General features: G+C 35.7%; 1 protein-coding gene across 1 annotated transcript in view; it reads left to right on the top strand.

Moving 5' to 3' along the window:
* The first annotated feature begins 10261 nt into the window (after positions 1-10261).
* LOC134712316 (uncharacterized) overlaps positions 10262-15700 on the top strand; it is a 33804-nt gene continuing 28365 nt past the window's right edge. The window contains exon 1 of the mRNA XM_063573748.1: positions 10262-10443. The gene's annotated coding sequence lies outside the window, so the exon portion shown is untranslated. The remainder of the gene's footprint in view (positions 10444-15700) is intronic.

The following is a 15700-nucleotide window of genomic DNA, read 5'->3' as shown; positions in this document are numbered from 1 at the left end:
TATCAATTAGAGAAATGTTGGTAAGTATTACTTATTTATGTTAAGGTTCTACTGATGTGCTTCTCTAGACCTTTTTGACGGTTCGTTTTATCCCATTTATCTCAATACTATCTCCGATGACAGGAATGTCAACTCGACCTACATGCTAGGCTATTCGTTTCGAAAGTGAAAATCCAATCTATTTGATGAAATAATTTCTTCTTCAACGGTTTATGCATTATTTTTGTATTATTTGATAACCAATCACATTCACGTTGCATGTTTGCATGAAAATGGTTATGTACATGTATTAGTGAATTGTAAGGGCGATGCAGCATGCGAGGTCAGTGCGCGATCATGTGACATTATTATTTGTAAACAAACATGCCCCCCGTGTAACACGTCACGTGTCTGAATTATCCTTTCAAAGTGTTATGAATCTTTCAATCACTATTTTATGATATTTTTGTTTTTAGGTTTGCATATCAGTAGTCCAAGTGAATTAGAAATAGTTCCGAGTTGTGTGTGGTTTTTTTTTAATAGTCTATAGAATTAGAAGGTAAGTCTACATAAGTTATATTTACATGTAACTAAAGTCAAAAAAGATGACTCCACTTTCCCTCTATATTTAAAACCCGCTTACCAATTTAAACAGCATTTGCTCCCCTTGAGAGCTAATTTGCCCCTTCCCCGTCATTTCCCTTTAAATTTGCTCCAAAGTCATACTTAAAGTCCATTTACAGTAACGGCTGATTTGTGATTTTACCATCTTAACTGAAATTTACATATTGCACACATTTGACCATTCAGTATGAGTTCCCATGTTTTTTGTCTTATATGAAGGAGGTTTTAGGTCATGTTTTCCTAAACACCTTATTGCTATTTGTCTGTCTGGATTGTTAAAACCTCAAAATCAGATAGGGATGAAAATGCAAGTTTTCAACAATCCCGGAAATTACACTTTATTTAATTATTGCTATTTAGTCCAATCTGGGAAAAACAGTCATACACTGTATGTACAACTTTCTGTTTGGGTCATGCGACTGAAAATAAAGGTTTTTTTACTAGAGAGCTGAGGGAGGAAAAACCTTTAGAAAGCGATCATCAAGAAACTTTAATAGAGTATGATCCACTATTTTTCGAAATTGAAAATTGAAGTAAAAAATTATTTTGTTTAAAGTATTTACAATAAGTTAAAACGGGTCTCATTAAAAAGTATTGTGCATGGTGAATTGTTTCAACGGCCCCCAGATAGCTTCTACTGGATGAAAAAGTTGTGTAATTTTAGAATTTATCCGGTATGGAATATATAGCTATTAGGTGTATTGACATCCACGAAAAAATATAGGAAGTAAGATACATGTAACTCCCCTTTAGGTTTTGATAAATATTGGATATGACATTAAGAAGTTATAAAACTTTATTCTTTGAATATGTTTCTAGCGTAACATGCACGCTTAGTACTGCTTTTTATACGTCCGTCAAAGACGGGACGTATTATGGTATACAAATGTCAGGTGTCCGTCTGTCTGTCCAGCGTAAACATGTGGCACCATAACTTGAGAACGACTTATCCAAATTTCATGAAACTTAATATAGTTGTTTCTTATGATGGTCACATGATCTGTATACTTTTTGGTGAAAATAAGATTAAAACTTTTTGAGTTACGGCACATTGTAACTTAAACAGGGGGGTGTTTTTTTCACATGTCACACCGTATCTCAAAAACAATTCTTGATAATGGCTTAAAACTTTAAACACTTCTTAGTTACATTAATCTTAATATCTGTATACTTTTTGGTGATGATTCAAAATTTCATATTTGAGTTATTGAGTATTTATCATGTTTTTTCCAAGTCCGGATCCATAATTAGTTTCAAAAACGGGAAGTGTGCCATTTGGCCACAGACCACAATTAATTTCTCTATCATTTCTTTAGAACATTTTGTATCATTAAAAAAATTGCACCATGCACTTTTGTCAAATTTTTTGTGTGTCTTATGTATAGCACTAGTCCAAAAATATATCCAATATTCAGAAAGATTGAAGCAATCACTTTTACAAATTTAGCCAATATACATCCATACCCCTATGGACAAGTCAAGAGATGTTCCGAAAACTGTAAATATGAACTTTTTGCACTTGGCCTAATCACTCATTCCATATCAAAATGAGTTTAAATACAACATCCAAAATTTTTTTTTACCTCTCATCTTTCATTTCAACGGAATAAAATCTTAAGAAATGAGTGGGGAAGGGAAAGAAAAAAAATTAAGGAAAAATACACTCTAATTAAAAGGAACTACATTCAGCGGGGTCATTAATTGTGGTCTTGGGCCATTTGCAATGTTTTTGAAGCACCTGCTGTGCAAATTTCTTAGATTTTAACCTATTTGGAATACCTTTTGACATTAAAAAAATGTTTTACTGGCTTTCTATGCAAGAGGAAGCAAGAGAGAAAAAATATTATGTCATTTATCAGAAGCCTGTGTCAAAAACAGGGTCAGTTGATAATTATTATTTTTTTTTTTTTGAAAGATCCAATAAAAAAGTTAGGGTCGGGGCTAAAACACAGGGTCGGTCAGGTTACCTGAAACACAGATCTTTTTTTTCTCGGCCCAAGGAGAGTTGTTCAAATAATGTGAATACACAGAACCCCCATCCAATTACGGTTATTTTTGGAAAACAAATAGTGTGATTTGTCAAATTCAGCTGATTTTTTAATCGTCTTGAAAAAAGTGTACATTTTATGAGGGGGTATAATCCCGAGCTTAAAAACACCCGATCCCGGAGTCCCGATAAAGGTCCTATCCCCCTCTTTTATGGTCATGTCTAAGAATTACTGTTTAATCTTCATTTGGCAAGAATACTTCAATAAGATACCCCCATTTCTACCCTCATACATGTATATGGACAGATCATATGTTATCCTATGTCATTTGAAATTGTGACGCCAGAATGCATTTATAGTAGTCTCCCTGATCAATTACTTACATCAAAGTCAAAGGATAATTCAAGTTTTAAATCGTAGATTTTTCTTGCCCTTTAACATTTATTGTCACAACAACAGCTTTCTTTTCTAAACTATCTTTACATGGAGAGGAGACGTCAAAAGAGTTCTTCAAACACGTGAGTCGAAAAGTGGTAAATAACTCCTGTATGTGACATTTAGTGGAAGCCATTCAACCATATCATTTTGTCAAACAATTCAATCAACACCTTTATTAATTAGTCCTTGGTTGTCGATAGCTGTAAATTGCTATCAGCTGATAATTGATTTTCTGTCAAAATCTTAATGACGTCAAGGTGAATTCCGAGTATTGTCTGATAAGTTAAAGTCAGAGAAACTCGAAAAAAGTAAATAAACAAGAAGGAGGAAAATAAATCTTTCTATATATTTCTTTCGCCAAATTCTTCAGCAAATGACGAATTTTTATCATCACAAGTATTATTTTTTCGCAAATTGGGAAAATGGGGACCGCCAGCGGAAACCCTGTGTGAGGACACCCTATCAAGCTTGTGCTCGTGTTGTGTTAAAACATTTTTAGTATTCTGAAAAATACCAACATTAGAAAAATAAAGTAAATTGCAATCAGCTGATAATTGATTTTCTATCAAAATCTTAATGACGTCAAGGTGAATTCCGAGTATTGTCTGATAAGTTAAAGTCAGAAAAGTAAATAAACAAGAAGGAGGAAAATAAATCTTTCTATATATTTCTTTCGCCAAATTCTTCAGCAAATGACGAATTTTTATCGCCACAAGTATTATTTTTTCGCAAATTGGGAAAAATGAGGACCGCCAGCGGAAACCCTGTGTGAGGACACCCTATCAAGCTTGTGCTCGTGTTGTGTTAAAACATTTTTAGTATGATGAAAAATACCAACATTAGAAAAATAAACAAATAATCGATATTGTAAAATATCATTGGTTGAAGAGCCAATGATTTACATACATGTAATGATGTATATACATAAATATATCATCCATAAAATACAACTAATTTAATTTACACCACAACTGTTGGAAAAAACCTTTATGTCTATCATGTATATAACTTATCTCATTCTAGTCCATTCAACTGACAGAATCAGTGTAAATTTCATGAATTCTATCATGTACATGTATAATCAAGGACTATTCTTTTATATAGCAATATCTGTTAGCCATTTAGAGGTCTTTTGCATTTAAAGTTCAGTTTAAGTGGGCTTATTTTGGGAAAACGAAGTCAATTTCCAGATCATAGTTTACATTTTCTTTATATTTTGCTGTGTCAAAATAACCTCAATATCAAGGACAATATATAGACCCAAAAACCGTTTATCACATTCTACACATGAGATTTTAGCAGGAAAGACTGTGATTGGAGTATTTAACCATTGCAACTTTTTAATTTGATCTCCTCCACTAATTGAATAAGAATATTTAATGAAGGTGTGTCCACAATTTAGAATATGTTTATATATGTATAGAAATGATGTTGAACCTGTTTTATAAATTGAAAAGGTTACATTTTCCGCCTTATTTCAAAATCTAAGCTTGAACCTCTGCGGTCTTACAAAGTTGCCCCCTGCCGGGAATCTGGTTGTAACATGTACAACAATCAAAGATCAACCCACACTAAACTGAATGTAATTGAAAGACATCTAGAGGTTGATATCAGAGGCGGATTTAGGGGGGGGGGGGCTGTTTTTTGAGAAAAAATTTGGTTGCTTATATAGGGAATCACTGAATCATGACTTGAGCGAGCCCCCTCCTAGGTCATTCAGTGGGCCCCCACTTAAGAAAATTTCTGGATCCGCCACTGGATATACAGTATCTAACAGAAGATGAAAAAGAGAACAATATGGTGAATTTTAGAGATTTATATTATTTCATGTACATGCATTTGAAATATATCAGATATATTGTTTGATTTTTTTTAGTTCTAAGTTCCATGGTGACCTAGCTTCCATTTTAGAAATCGGATTTAAATGCTAGTCTATCAGAGGGATTTTTCCTTTTAATTGGTTGTAGATATGGAATCTTATTTTACCATGAAGTCAGATTTGAAAATGACTTTGGGAATGAAGATATTGTAAAGACTGAATGTCAGTTTTAGTCTTATATACAAACATGTATGTACTTTATAATTTTAGTCTTGCATGTATATAATTATGTGTACAATACATATATCACTGATTCAGTGGCAATGGTAAATAGACACTGACAAGTCTTAGATCTACAATGTATAATATTTTATAGTTTTGAATGTTTTGTCCATTGACTAAAACTAGGTGGAGGTTTGTGTGTTCTTATTTCCAACAGAGGTACACTCAACATATATCAATATGTGCATTAAGCAAATTGATAGTTGCTAGATACGGAATGATTATACAACAAGAAAGTTTTAACTTGTGTATATATATACTTAAAATATGTTAAAAAAAATCATGTCTTTTTCAGGACTTCCGAATCCAACCATGTAGTATGGAATGTCGTTGAGATATGGTTTTGGTCAATGGATGTTAATGAAGGACCTGTAGTACAAAGTATATCACTGGATTTAGCTCTTTGTCTAAGTGTATTATTAAAGTACTTTGCTTTGAGCTCAGTTCATTGTTATGCAATTCATTCTTTGTGAAATAAAGATTTGACAGAAAACTCTCATGTACAAGGATTTGTCAAAGTAGTACCACCTCTATTTACAATGTAAGTATTGGGGAGATAAAAGCATTCTATTTTGATTTGAACCAAACATATTAGAAAAAAAAAGAACAAATTTACCCGAGAATGCTACTCCCACTACTAGCAATATGATGCTAGGTTGTTTTAATACATCTGTAGACTGTACTGCCTACTTATGACTCGGTCCTGAGTGTAAATGGTCCTTCAACTATGTGGGAAAAAAATTATAAGGCCTATCTAGGCTTATCAATTTTGAAACTATATTTCATTGTACATATTTGAATTTTTTATACAACCACAGAAATTTTTGCAGTTGAAATACATGTAGGTATCCTGTCGTCGTCTTCCCAAGACGGATGGTTTCCAGATAATAACTTCAGTATAAGTAAAAAGGAAGCCATTAAATTATAACATAATATTTATAATCATAAAAGGAAGCTTGGGATTGTTTTGGGGCGGTTATATATATATAGTCCTTAAGGTTTATGAATAAGGGTTCTAAAGGTGCCCAAAACAAGCATTAATCTTGTGTCAGTACAAAAAGTTGTGTATAAGTATTTCAATTGTTCTGAAACTGTACCATAATATTTAATACCATAAGTAGAAGTTTGGGGTCTATTTTGTGGGTTATGGGGCAAACAGTCGAGGAATTGAGGGCCAAAAACAAACATTTTTGTAGATTCAAGACAATAAATTGGAGTTATCTTTCTTTGTCCAGAATGGTTGTTGAATTAATATTACCTAAAACCATTGCTTTATGAAATCTTCTTTGAAAATTGGAATTATCTTTCTCTGTCCTGAATAGTAGTTGAATCGACTTAAAATAATGCTATATATACAATATACAATGCAAAATTCACTTTACTACCAACTGATAAATTTAAGCAGTCTTTAATAGCCATTCAGTGATTACAAGCACTTTGATTATCATTCTAGGGTTATCCCCTTTCACAAATGGAAAAATTTCTCAAGTTTGTCTCAACTAAATTTAGTGAAATGTGTATACAATGCTTATTACCGGTACCTCTAAACTTGGTTTAAGTTCAATTTTTAGCAGCTTCACTTTTACAGTTCTTGATTTATGTACCTTTATACATTATATGCTAGCGGAGGCATCATCACCATGACTGTATGACATTTACACTTTAATACTTTATGATGTATTAAAATGAGTAGTTGAATAATTACTGTTGCAAACCCCATTAAAAATTTGATTTGACATCATTTTTATACAACCGCTAAAGTTGAAAACTTTTTGGTTGTACATTGGTATCATCCAAAGATATTCGGTTTTCGCACTCTAACTTCAGTAAAAGTAAAATGGAAATATATGAAATTTAGACAAAAGATTTATGACCATGAAAGGAAGGGTGGGATTGATTTGGGGTATTTTGGTCTCAACAGTTTAGGAATAAGGGGCCAAATTAGCATTGTTTTTGGTTTTTGCTCTATAACTTAAGTATTGGTAAACAGAAATCTATGATATTTTAACATAAGGTCTATGACCACATAAGGAGGGATGGGATAGATTTTGGTAATTTTAGTTCCAACAGTGTAGGATTTAGGGGCCAAAAACAGGCCCCAAATAAGCATTTTTCTTGGTTTTTGAACAATAACTTTAGTATAAGTTAATAGAAATCTATAAAGGTTTATGACCACAAAAGGTAGGTTTGGATTAATTTTGGAGTTTTGGTCCCAAGGAATAAGGGGCCAAAATTAAACTTTGTTTGATTTCATTAAAAAAATGAATTACGGTATTGTGCTTCTTTGATATGCCAAATCTAACCATGTCCAAATTCTTAATTTTAGGTCCTGTTTTCTAATTGGTCTACATTAAAGTCCAAAGGGTCCAAAATTAAAATAAGCTTGATTTTATTAAAAATTAAATTCTTGGGGTTCTTTGATATGGTGAGTCTTAACATGTACTTAGATTTTGATAATGGGCCCAGTTTTCAAGTTGGTCCAAATCGGGGTCAAAAATTATTATACTAAGTATTGTGCAATAGCAAGAAATTTTCAATTGTGCAGTATTCTGCAATAGCAAGAAATCTTCAATTGCACAGTATTGTTCAATAGCAAGAAATGTTCAATTGCACAGTATTGCACAATAGCAAGAAATCTCCAATTGCACAGTATTGTGCAATAGCAAGAAATTTTTAATTGCACAGTATTGCACAATAGCAAGAAATATTCAATTGCACAGGATTGTCCCTTTTTCAAATTGGTCTACATTAAGATCCAAAGGGTCAAAAATTGAACTTTGTTTCATTTCAACAAAAATTGAATTCTTCGGATTCAAACGCATTGATCTCAGGAATTTCTTCACTGTTGTTCCCTCAATAACTGCATTAAACAGTTTCTAATCATTATTCATTCGAAACCATTTTATTATACCAATGTCTCACACACAACATAATATAGTATACTGTTGTCTATCAGTCCATCATCCACACTTCAGACAATAACTAGAAAACACTTCCCCCTACTTTCAAAAACATTTGTTGAAATGTTTATATCTATTGACATAAGCTCCACATCGATTTTATAAATTTTCGAATTTTCATTTCCATGTAATGAAGAGAGATTTTATCCTTAAAAAAGAGACAATTTTCCAATTTTGAACAATAACACAAAAATGCATCCATCACCTTTAATTAAACTTTGGTGAATTGTTTACACTATTGACCTTAGGTCCCTTTTGATTGTAATAAATTTCAGATTATACATTTTTGTGTTATGAATTTTTATATATGCTAAAAAAAAGAAGGGATTTTATAGTTTTTGGACACCTATAAGTGCAGGAGTTTCTGGCTACATTGAAAACCCATTGGAGGCCTTCAGCTGTTGTCTACTCTATGGTTGGGTTGTTGTCACTTTGACACTTTCCTCATTTCCCATCTCAATTATTCACATAAACACTTCCACATCATTTTATAAAACTTGGGTGAATTGTCTAAGTCTGTTGACTTCAGCTACATTCCAAAATTTAAAACTAAGATTAACAACTACAGGTCCCCAAATAGCCTTCAACAATGACAAAAGCTCATACAGCACAGTCAGCTATAAAAGACCTTAAAATGACAAATATAAAACAAATGAAATGAGAAAACAAATAGACTAATAATTGTACAAAACAAAATAGTTCAACCTTTAAACAAGCTTAAAAGGAATCAAGACATATCATGCGCTTACAGTGCAGCTATTTATTAACAAACTCCATATTCAAACACTCAAACAACTAATCCACAGAGAGGGGTGGTAGTTGAAGCCCCCCCCCTTTTATCAGTAAATGCATTTGAATGAAGACATGTACACATCAACTCAATTTGTTAATACACATTTCCAGTCTAGCTTTCAATACATTTGTAACGACCTTTAACCCCACTGACAATTTGCGTCTGTGTCCATACTTGTTTTACAGAAAAAAAAAGACGCAGTAAGATTGCAAAAAAAACCATACAACACCTATTACTTTACGGCCTCAATGTATAAGAAACAAAACAGATGACCTTCTAGGTCATTTGGTCTCTGATAAATAGGTGTTTTATTTGCAATCTTCAATACACCTTATCGCTATTTGTCAGCCATTACTGGATATCACACAAATTCCCGTAAAATTTTGACGTCATAAAACAAAATGTCTGACGCCACAATGGAAAAGTGATTGTGTGTGACGTCAAAAGTTCAAGCTGCCGGGTCAACCGGGATTAGCGATAAGGTGTATATAAACTATAACTAATATAAGGTCAACAGAACAGAGATTTTTGTCATAAATTCTATTTTCGATTACAATGATGGAGCACTAAGATCAAGGTGGGCGACACAGACTCTTTTGAGCCTCAAGTTATTCTTAATTTGCACTGATTTTTATTTTTCGATGTATGGCACTTCTCAATCGAAAGTTTTTTAGTTTTAAGTGAGTATCTAATATAGGACCTTTTTCATCTTATCTTTTTGTGTTTAAAAAATTATAAAACTGTTACATTGTTTGATTAAATGGCTAGATAATTTTTGTTTTTTTAATATTCAGCTTTAAAAAAAATAATGTATGCATGATTACCAGCAATCGATATCATATTAAGTTAACACGATTTTGTTAGAGGTTAAGCCTCGGTCACACCTAAATAGATAGCTCGAACAGATGGCTAATAACGGATAACTTTTTTTTTCGATCCGTTTTCAATCCGTTCATGTCCGTTAGACGTCCTTTCTTATCCGTTAGACGTCCATCCATATCCGTTGCATGTCCGTTTAGCGTACGTTTTATCCATCGACGACCGTTCTGTCCGGTGGAAAATTTTGAGCATATTCAAAACTGCAAACGGACGTTGAACAGAAATGTCCGTTTAACATCCGGTAGGCGCCCGTTTATTTACAATTTACACAGTGTTTAAATGAGCATATGTCTTATTGAGTTATATCAAAACATCATTGCGTAATGTCAAAACCATATTATGTAAAGACAAACTATCATCAAGTATTAATAGAACAACATAACGTATTAATATTTTTATCAGAGTTCCACATAAGACAGCTGTGGCGTTCCATATTGAATTGTCTTATATTTTGACTTCTAGTGGAACCGTAATTTATTATTAAGTCCGACATTAGTCAATTGTTTTCCTGCACGAATAAATCATGCATTCAATCCCGCCACATTTTTTGTAGTACGGTCAGTTTGAGCACGTGATAATGCACGTAACATAGTGATTCCGCCACATTTTCTAGTACGGCCAGGTTAAACACGTACTAATGCACGTAACATAGTGAGATTTATAACCTATTTCTAAATTCAGGTAAGCACATTAAATCTTGTAAGCCTTAGAATATTTTTCCTATCAACATTTCAGTGCGAGCACAATATAAATGTTCTCCCTGAAAATGCATTCAAGATAAACAGACACTTATAAGTACTAATCGTGTAGTCCAGTTTTAATGTTAGTCTTTTTTTTTGGGGGGGGGGGGGGGGGGGGGGGAGTATAGTTACGAAGCCAGACATGAAAAATGTTTTCGCGCAAAAGCTTTTCGATACTATCCTCTATTTTTCTTCTTCTCAAAGTTGGAACTCTATAAGGTATTGGGCAAATCTGGATTCAGAATTGTTTTAGCTCACCTTTCTTAAAACAGGAAATAAATAGAGAAAAATGTGAGCTTTGTGAATAACCCCTCAAAACTTTCCCCAAAGAACTATACATCTAACATGTCCAAGAATGTTGTAATATTCCTATATCTTCTTTATTACTAAAGATAATTGGACCCCTTGTTTTTAGAAATGATGTTCCAAATATGATGATTTTCGCCTTTTATGTTTAAACATCTTAACTTTTCTTTTCTACAACAGTGGCATGACCCTTTATCTGAGGACCTTGATTTTTAACCTCATAATTTACTCTAAAACCAGACAAACCTGTGTATTTGGAAAAAAATCAAGGCATACTATGCCCTAGATAAATAGGATTCAAACATCTTTTATGTTTTGAAAACTTTCATGATAGCAGGATTTCGCAGTGCATTTTTTTTCATTCCTCAAGACAGTGCCAAAATAAACGAATTTGTGAAAGAGTTTTGAGAACTTCCCCACAGGTAATAATTAAAGTGAACGGAATTGATTGACATGGACAATCGATCCTGACATAATTGAGGAACTAAACTGTACCTGAGTGGACCATACAAATAAAACTCAACTGTTAATCAATTTTATCATCATTTGCAGGAACGAAAAAAGGGCAATGCCAAATCCGTTTAAGTTTCAATTTTGTTTTAAGCCATACTGTTACGTCGTTTTTGAATTTCATTAATCTAGGGCATGCTATGCCTTAAAAGCATTCCAGATGCACAGGTTAATTTGTACTTAAATTAAATTTTGAGGTGAAAAATATCTATAAATGCAAAATCATACGAATTAAAAAAATTATACAATTTTTCCTGAAAAAAGTTTCGCAAATCTAGATCTTTGTTTGGGTTGGGATCCTGCTAACATGTTTAACCCCGCCACATTCTGTATGTGACTGTCCACAGTCAGGAGCCTGTAATTCAGTGGTTGTCGTTTGTTTATGTGTTACATATTTGTATTTCGCTCATTTTTTGACCAGACTCAAGCTGGCAGCCACTTTTATCGGCCAATCAAGATAGCAGCCACTTTTTTCCAGCAGCCAATTTTGACGATATGTCTAAAAACCAAAAAATTGCATAAGACTCAAACGTTCCAAAAATCGCTAAATCTTAGTTAAATATAATTCAACAGCGGAATTCAACAATTTCGCGGCTTGTACGGAATTTAAAAGCATTTCATTACGTTTTAAATATGTATGTGAAGTTGTACTGAATTAAAAAGCATTTCATTCCGTTTTAAATATGTATGTGAAGTGAGCTGCCGGTTTGTTATTAGATATTTGATAATAGCTAGGTCCGGTTCGGAACTTTGCCGTAGGTATATACCGAAGAGTACCGAATGTGTGATTGATATGAAAAATAAGCAAATGGGCAACTTTGAACCTCTGTGGTGGCCAGACGGGCCCGGATCCCAGAAAAATATTTAAGTGGGGAATAGCTTTGGACGATACCTTTAAAATGAGCTAGGTCCGGTTCGGAACTTTGCCGTAGGGATATACCGAAGAGTACCGAATGTGTGATTGATATGAAAAATACGCAAATGGGCAACTTTGAACCTCTGTGGTGGCCAGACGGGCCCGGATCCCAGAAAAATATTTAAGTGGGGAATAGCTTGGGACAATACCTTTAAAATGAGCTAGGTCCGGTTCGGAACTTTGCCGTAGGGATATACCGAGGAGTACCGAATGTGTGATTGATATGAAAAATACGCAAATGGGCAACTTTGAACCTCTGTGGTGGCCAGACGGGCCCGGATCCCAGAAAAATATTTAAGTGGGGAATAGCTTGGGACAATACCTTTAAAATGAGCTAGGTCCGGTTGGGAACTTTGCCGTAGGTATATACCGAAGAGTACCGAATGGGTGATTGATATGAAAATACGTAAATGAGCAACTTTGGACCTCTGTGGTGGCCAGACGGGCCCGGATCCCAGAAAAATATTTAAGTGGGGAATAGCTTGGGTCAATACCTTTAAAATGAGCTAGGTCCGGTTCGGAACTTTGCCGTAGGGATATACCGAAGAGTACCGAATGTGTGATTGATATGAAAAATAAGCAAATGGGCAACTTTGAACCTCTGTGGTGACCAGACGGGCCCGGATCCCAGAATTTTTTTTAAGTGGGGAATAGCTTGGGACAATACCTTTAAAATGAGCTAGGTCCGGTTCGGAACTTTGCCGTAGGGATATACCGAAGAGTACCGAATGTGTGATTGATATGAAAAATAAGCAAATGGGCAACTTTGAACCTCTGTGGTGACCAGACGGGCCCGGATCCCAGAAAAATATTTAAGTGGGGAATAGCTTTGGACAATACCTTTAAAATGAGCTAGGTCCGGTTCGGAACTTTGCCGTAGGTATATACCGAAGAGTACCGAATGTGTGATTGATATGAAAAATAAGCAAATGCGCAACTTTGAACCTCTGTGGTGGCCAGACGGGCCCGGATCCCAGAAAAATATTTAAGTGGGGAATAGCTTGGGACAATACCTTTAAAATGAGCTAGGTCCGGTTCGGAACTTTGCCGTAGGGATATACCGAGGAGTACCGAATGTGTGATTGATATGAAAAATACGCAAATGGGCAACTTTGAACCTCTGTGGTGGCCAGACGGGCCCGGATCCCAGAAAAATATTTAAGTGGGGAATAGCTTGGGACAATACCTTTAAAATGAGCTAGGTCCGGTTCGGAACTTTGCCGTAGGGATATACCGAAGAGTACCGAATGTGTGATTGATATGAAAAATAAGCAAATGGGCAACTTTGAACCTCTGTGGTGGCCAGACGGGCCCGGATCCCAGAAAAATATTTAAGTGGGGAATAGCTTGGGACAATACCTTTAAAATGAGCTAGGTCCGGTTGGGAACTTTGCCGTAGGTATATACCGAAGAGTACCGAATGGGTGATTGATATGAAAATACGTAAATGAGCAACTTTGGACCTCTGTGGTGGCCAGACGGGCCCGGATCCCAGAAAAATATTTAAGTGGGGAATAGCTTGGGTCAATACCTTTAAAATGAGCTAGGTCCGGTTCGGAACTTTGCCGTAGGGATATACCGAAGAGTACCGAATGTGTGATTGATATGAAAAATAAGCAAATGGGCAACTTTGAACCTCTGTGGTGACCAGACGGGCCCGGATCCCAGAAAAATATTTAAGTGGGGAATAGCTTGGGACAATACCTTTAAAATGAGCTAGGTCCGGTTCGGAACTTTGCCGTAGGGATATACCGAAGAGTACCGAATGTGTGATTGATATGAAAAATAAGCAAATGGGCAACTTTGAACCTCTGTGGTGACCAGACGGGCCCGGATCCCAGAAAAATATTTAAGTGGGGAATAGCTTTGGACAATACCTTTAAAATGAGCTAGGTCCGGTTCGGAACTTTGCCGTAGGTATATACCGAAGAGTACCGAATGTGTGATTGATATGAAAAATAAGCAAATGCGCAACTTTGAACCTCTGTGGTGGCCAGACGGGCCCGGATCCCAGAAAAATATTTAAGTGGGGAATAGCTTGGGACAATACCTTTAAAATGAGCTAGGTCCGGTTCGGAACTTTGCCGTAGGGATATACCGAGGAGTACCGAATGTGTGATTGATATGAAAAATACGCAAATGGGCAACTTTGAACCTCTGTGGTGGCCAGACGGGCCCGGATCCCAGAAAAATATTTAAGTGGGGAATAGCTTGGGACAATACCTTTAAAATGAGCTAGGTCCGGTTCGGAACTTTGCCGTAGGGATATACCGAAGAGTACCGAATGTGTGATTGATATGAAAAATACGCAAATGGGCAACTTTGAACCTCTGTGGTGGCCAGACGGGCCCGGATCCCAGAAAAATATTTAAGTGGGGAATAGCTTGGGACAATACCTTTAAAATGAGCTAGGTCCGGTTCGGAACTTTGCCGTAGGGATATACCGAAGAGTACCGAATGTGTGATTGATATGAAAAATAAGCAAATGGGCAACTTTGAACCTCTGTGGTGACCAGACGGGCCCGGATCCCAGAAAAATATTTAAGTGGGGAATAGCTTGGGACAATACCTTTAAAATGAACTAGGTCCGGTTCGGAACTTTGCCGTAGGGATATACCGAAGAGTACCGAATGTGTGATTGATATGAAAAATAAGCAAATGGGCAACTTTGAACCTCCGTGGTGACCAGACGGGCCCGGATCCCAGAAAAATATTTAAGTGGGGAATAGCTTGGGACAATACCTTTAAAATGAGCTAGGTCCGGTTCGGAACTTTTCCGTAGGTATATACCGAAGAGTACCGAATGGGTGATTGATATGAAAATACGTAAATGAGCAACTTTGGACCTCTGTGGTGGCCAGACGGGCCCGGATCCCAGAAAAATATTTAAGTGGGGAATAGCTTGGGTCAATACCTATAAAATGAGCTAGGTCCGGTTCGGAACTTTGACGTAGGGATATACCGAAGAGTACCGAATGTGTGATTGATATGAAAAATAAGCAAATGGGCAACTTTGAACCTCTTCGGTGACCAGACGGGCCCGGATCCCAGAAAAATATTTAAGTGGGGAATAGCTTTGGACAATACCTTTAAAATGAGCTAGGTCCGGTTCGGAACTTTGCCGTAGGTATATACCGAAGAGTACCGAATGTGTGATTGATATGAAAATACATAAATGAGCAACTTTGGACCTCTGTGGTGGCCAGACGGGCCCGGATCCCAGAAAAATATTTAAGTGGGGAATAGCTTGGGTCAATACCTTTAAAATGAGCTAGGTCCGGTTCGGAACTTTGACGTAGGGATATACCGAAGAGTACCGAATGTGTGATTGATATGAAAAATAAGCAAATGGGCAACTTTGAACCTCTGTGGTGACCAGACGGGCCCGGATCCCAGAAAAATATTTAAGTGGGGAATAGCTTGGGACAATACCTTTAAAATAAGTAGGTCCGGTTCGGAACTTTGC

This window comes from Mytilus trossulus, chromosome 3 (assembly GCF_036588685.1).
Source record: "Mytilus trossulus isolate FHL-02 chromosome 3, PNRI_Mtr1.1.1.hap1, whole genome shotgun sequence".
NCBI classification, from domain to species: Eukaryota; Metazoa; Mollusca; class Bivalvia; order Mytilida; family Mytilidae; genus Mytilus; species Mytilus trossulus.
Note: the sequence above shows the minus strand (reverse complement) of the source record. Positions and strands in the feature narration are given on the sequence as shown.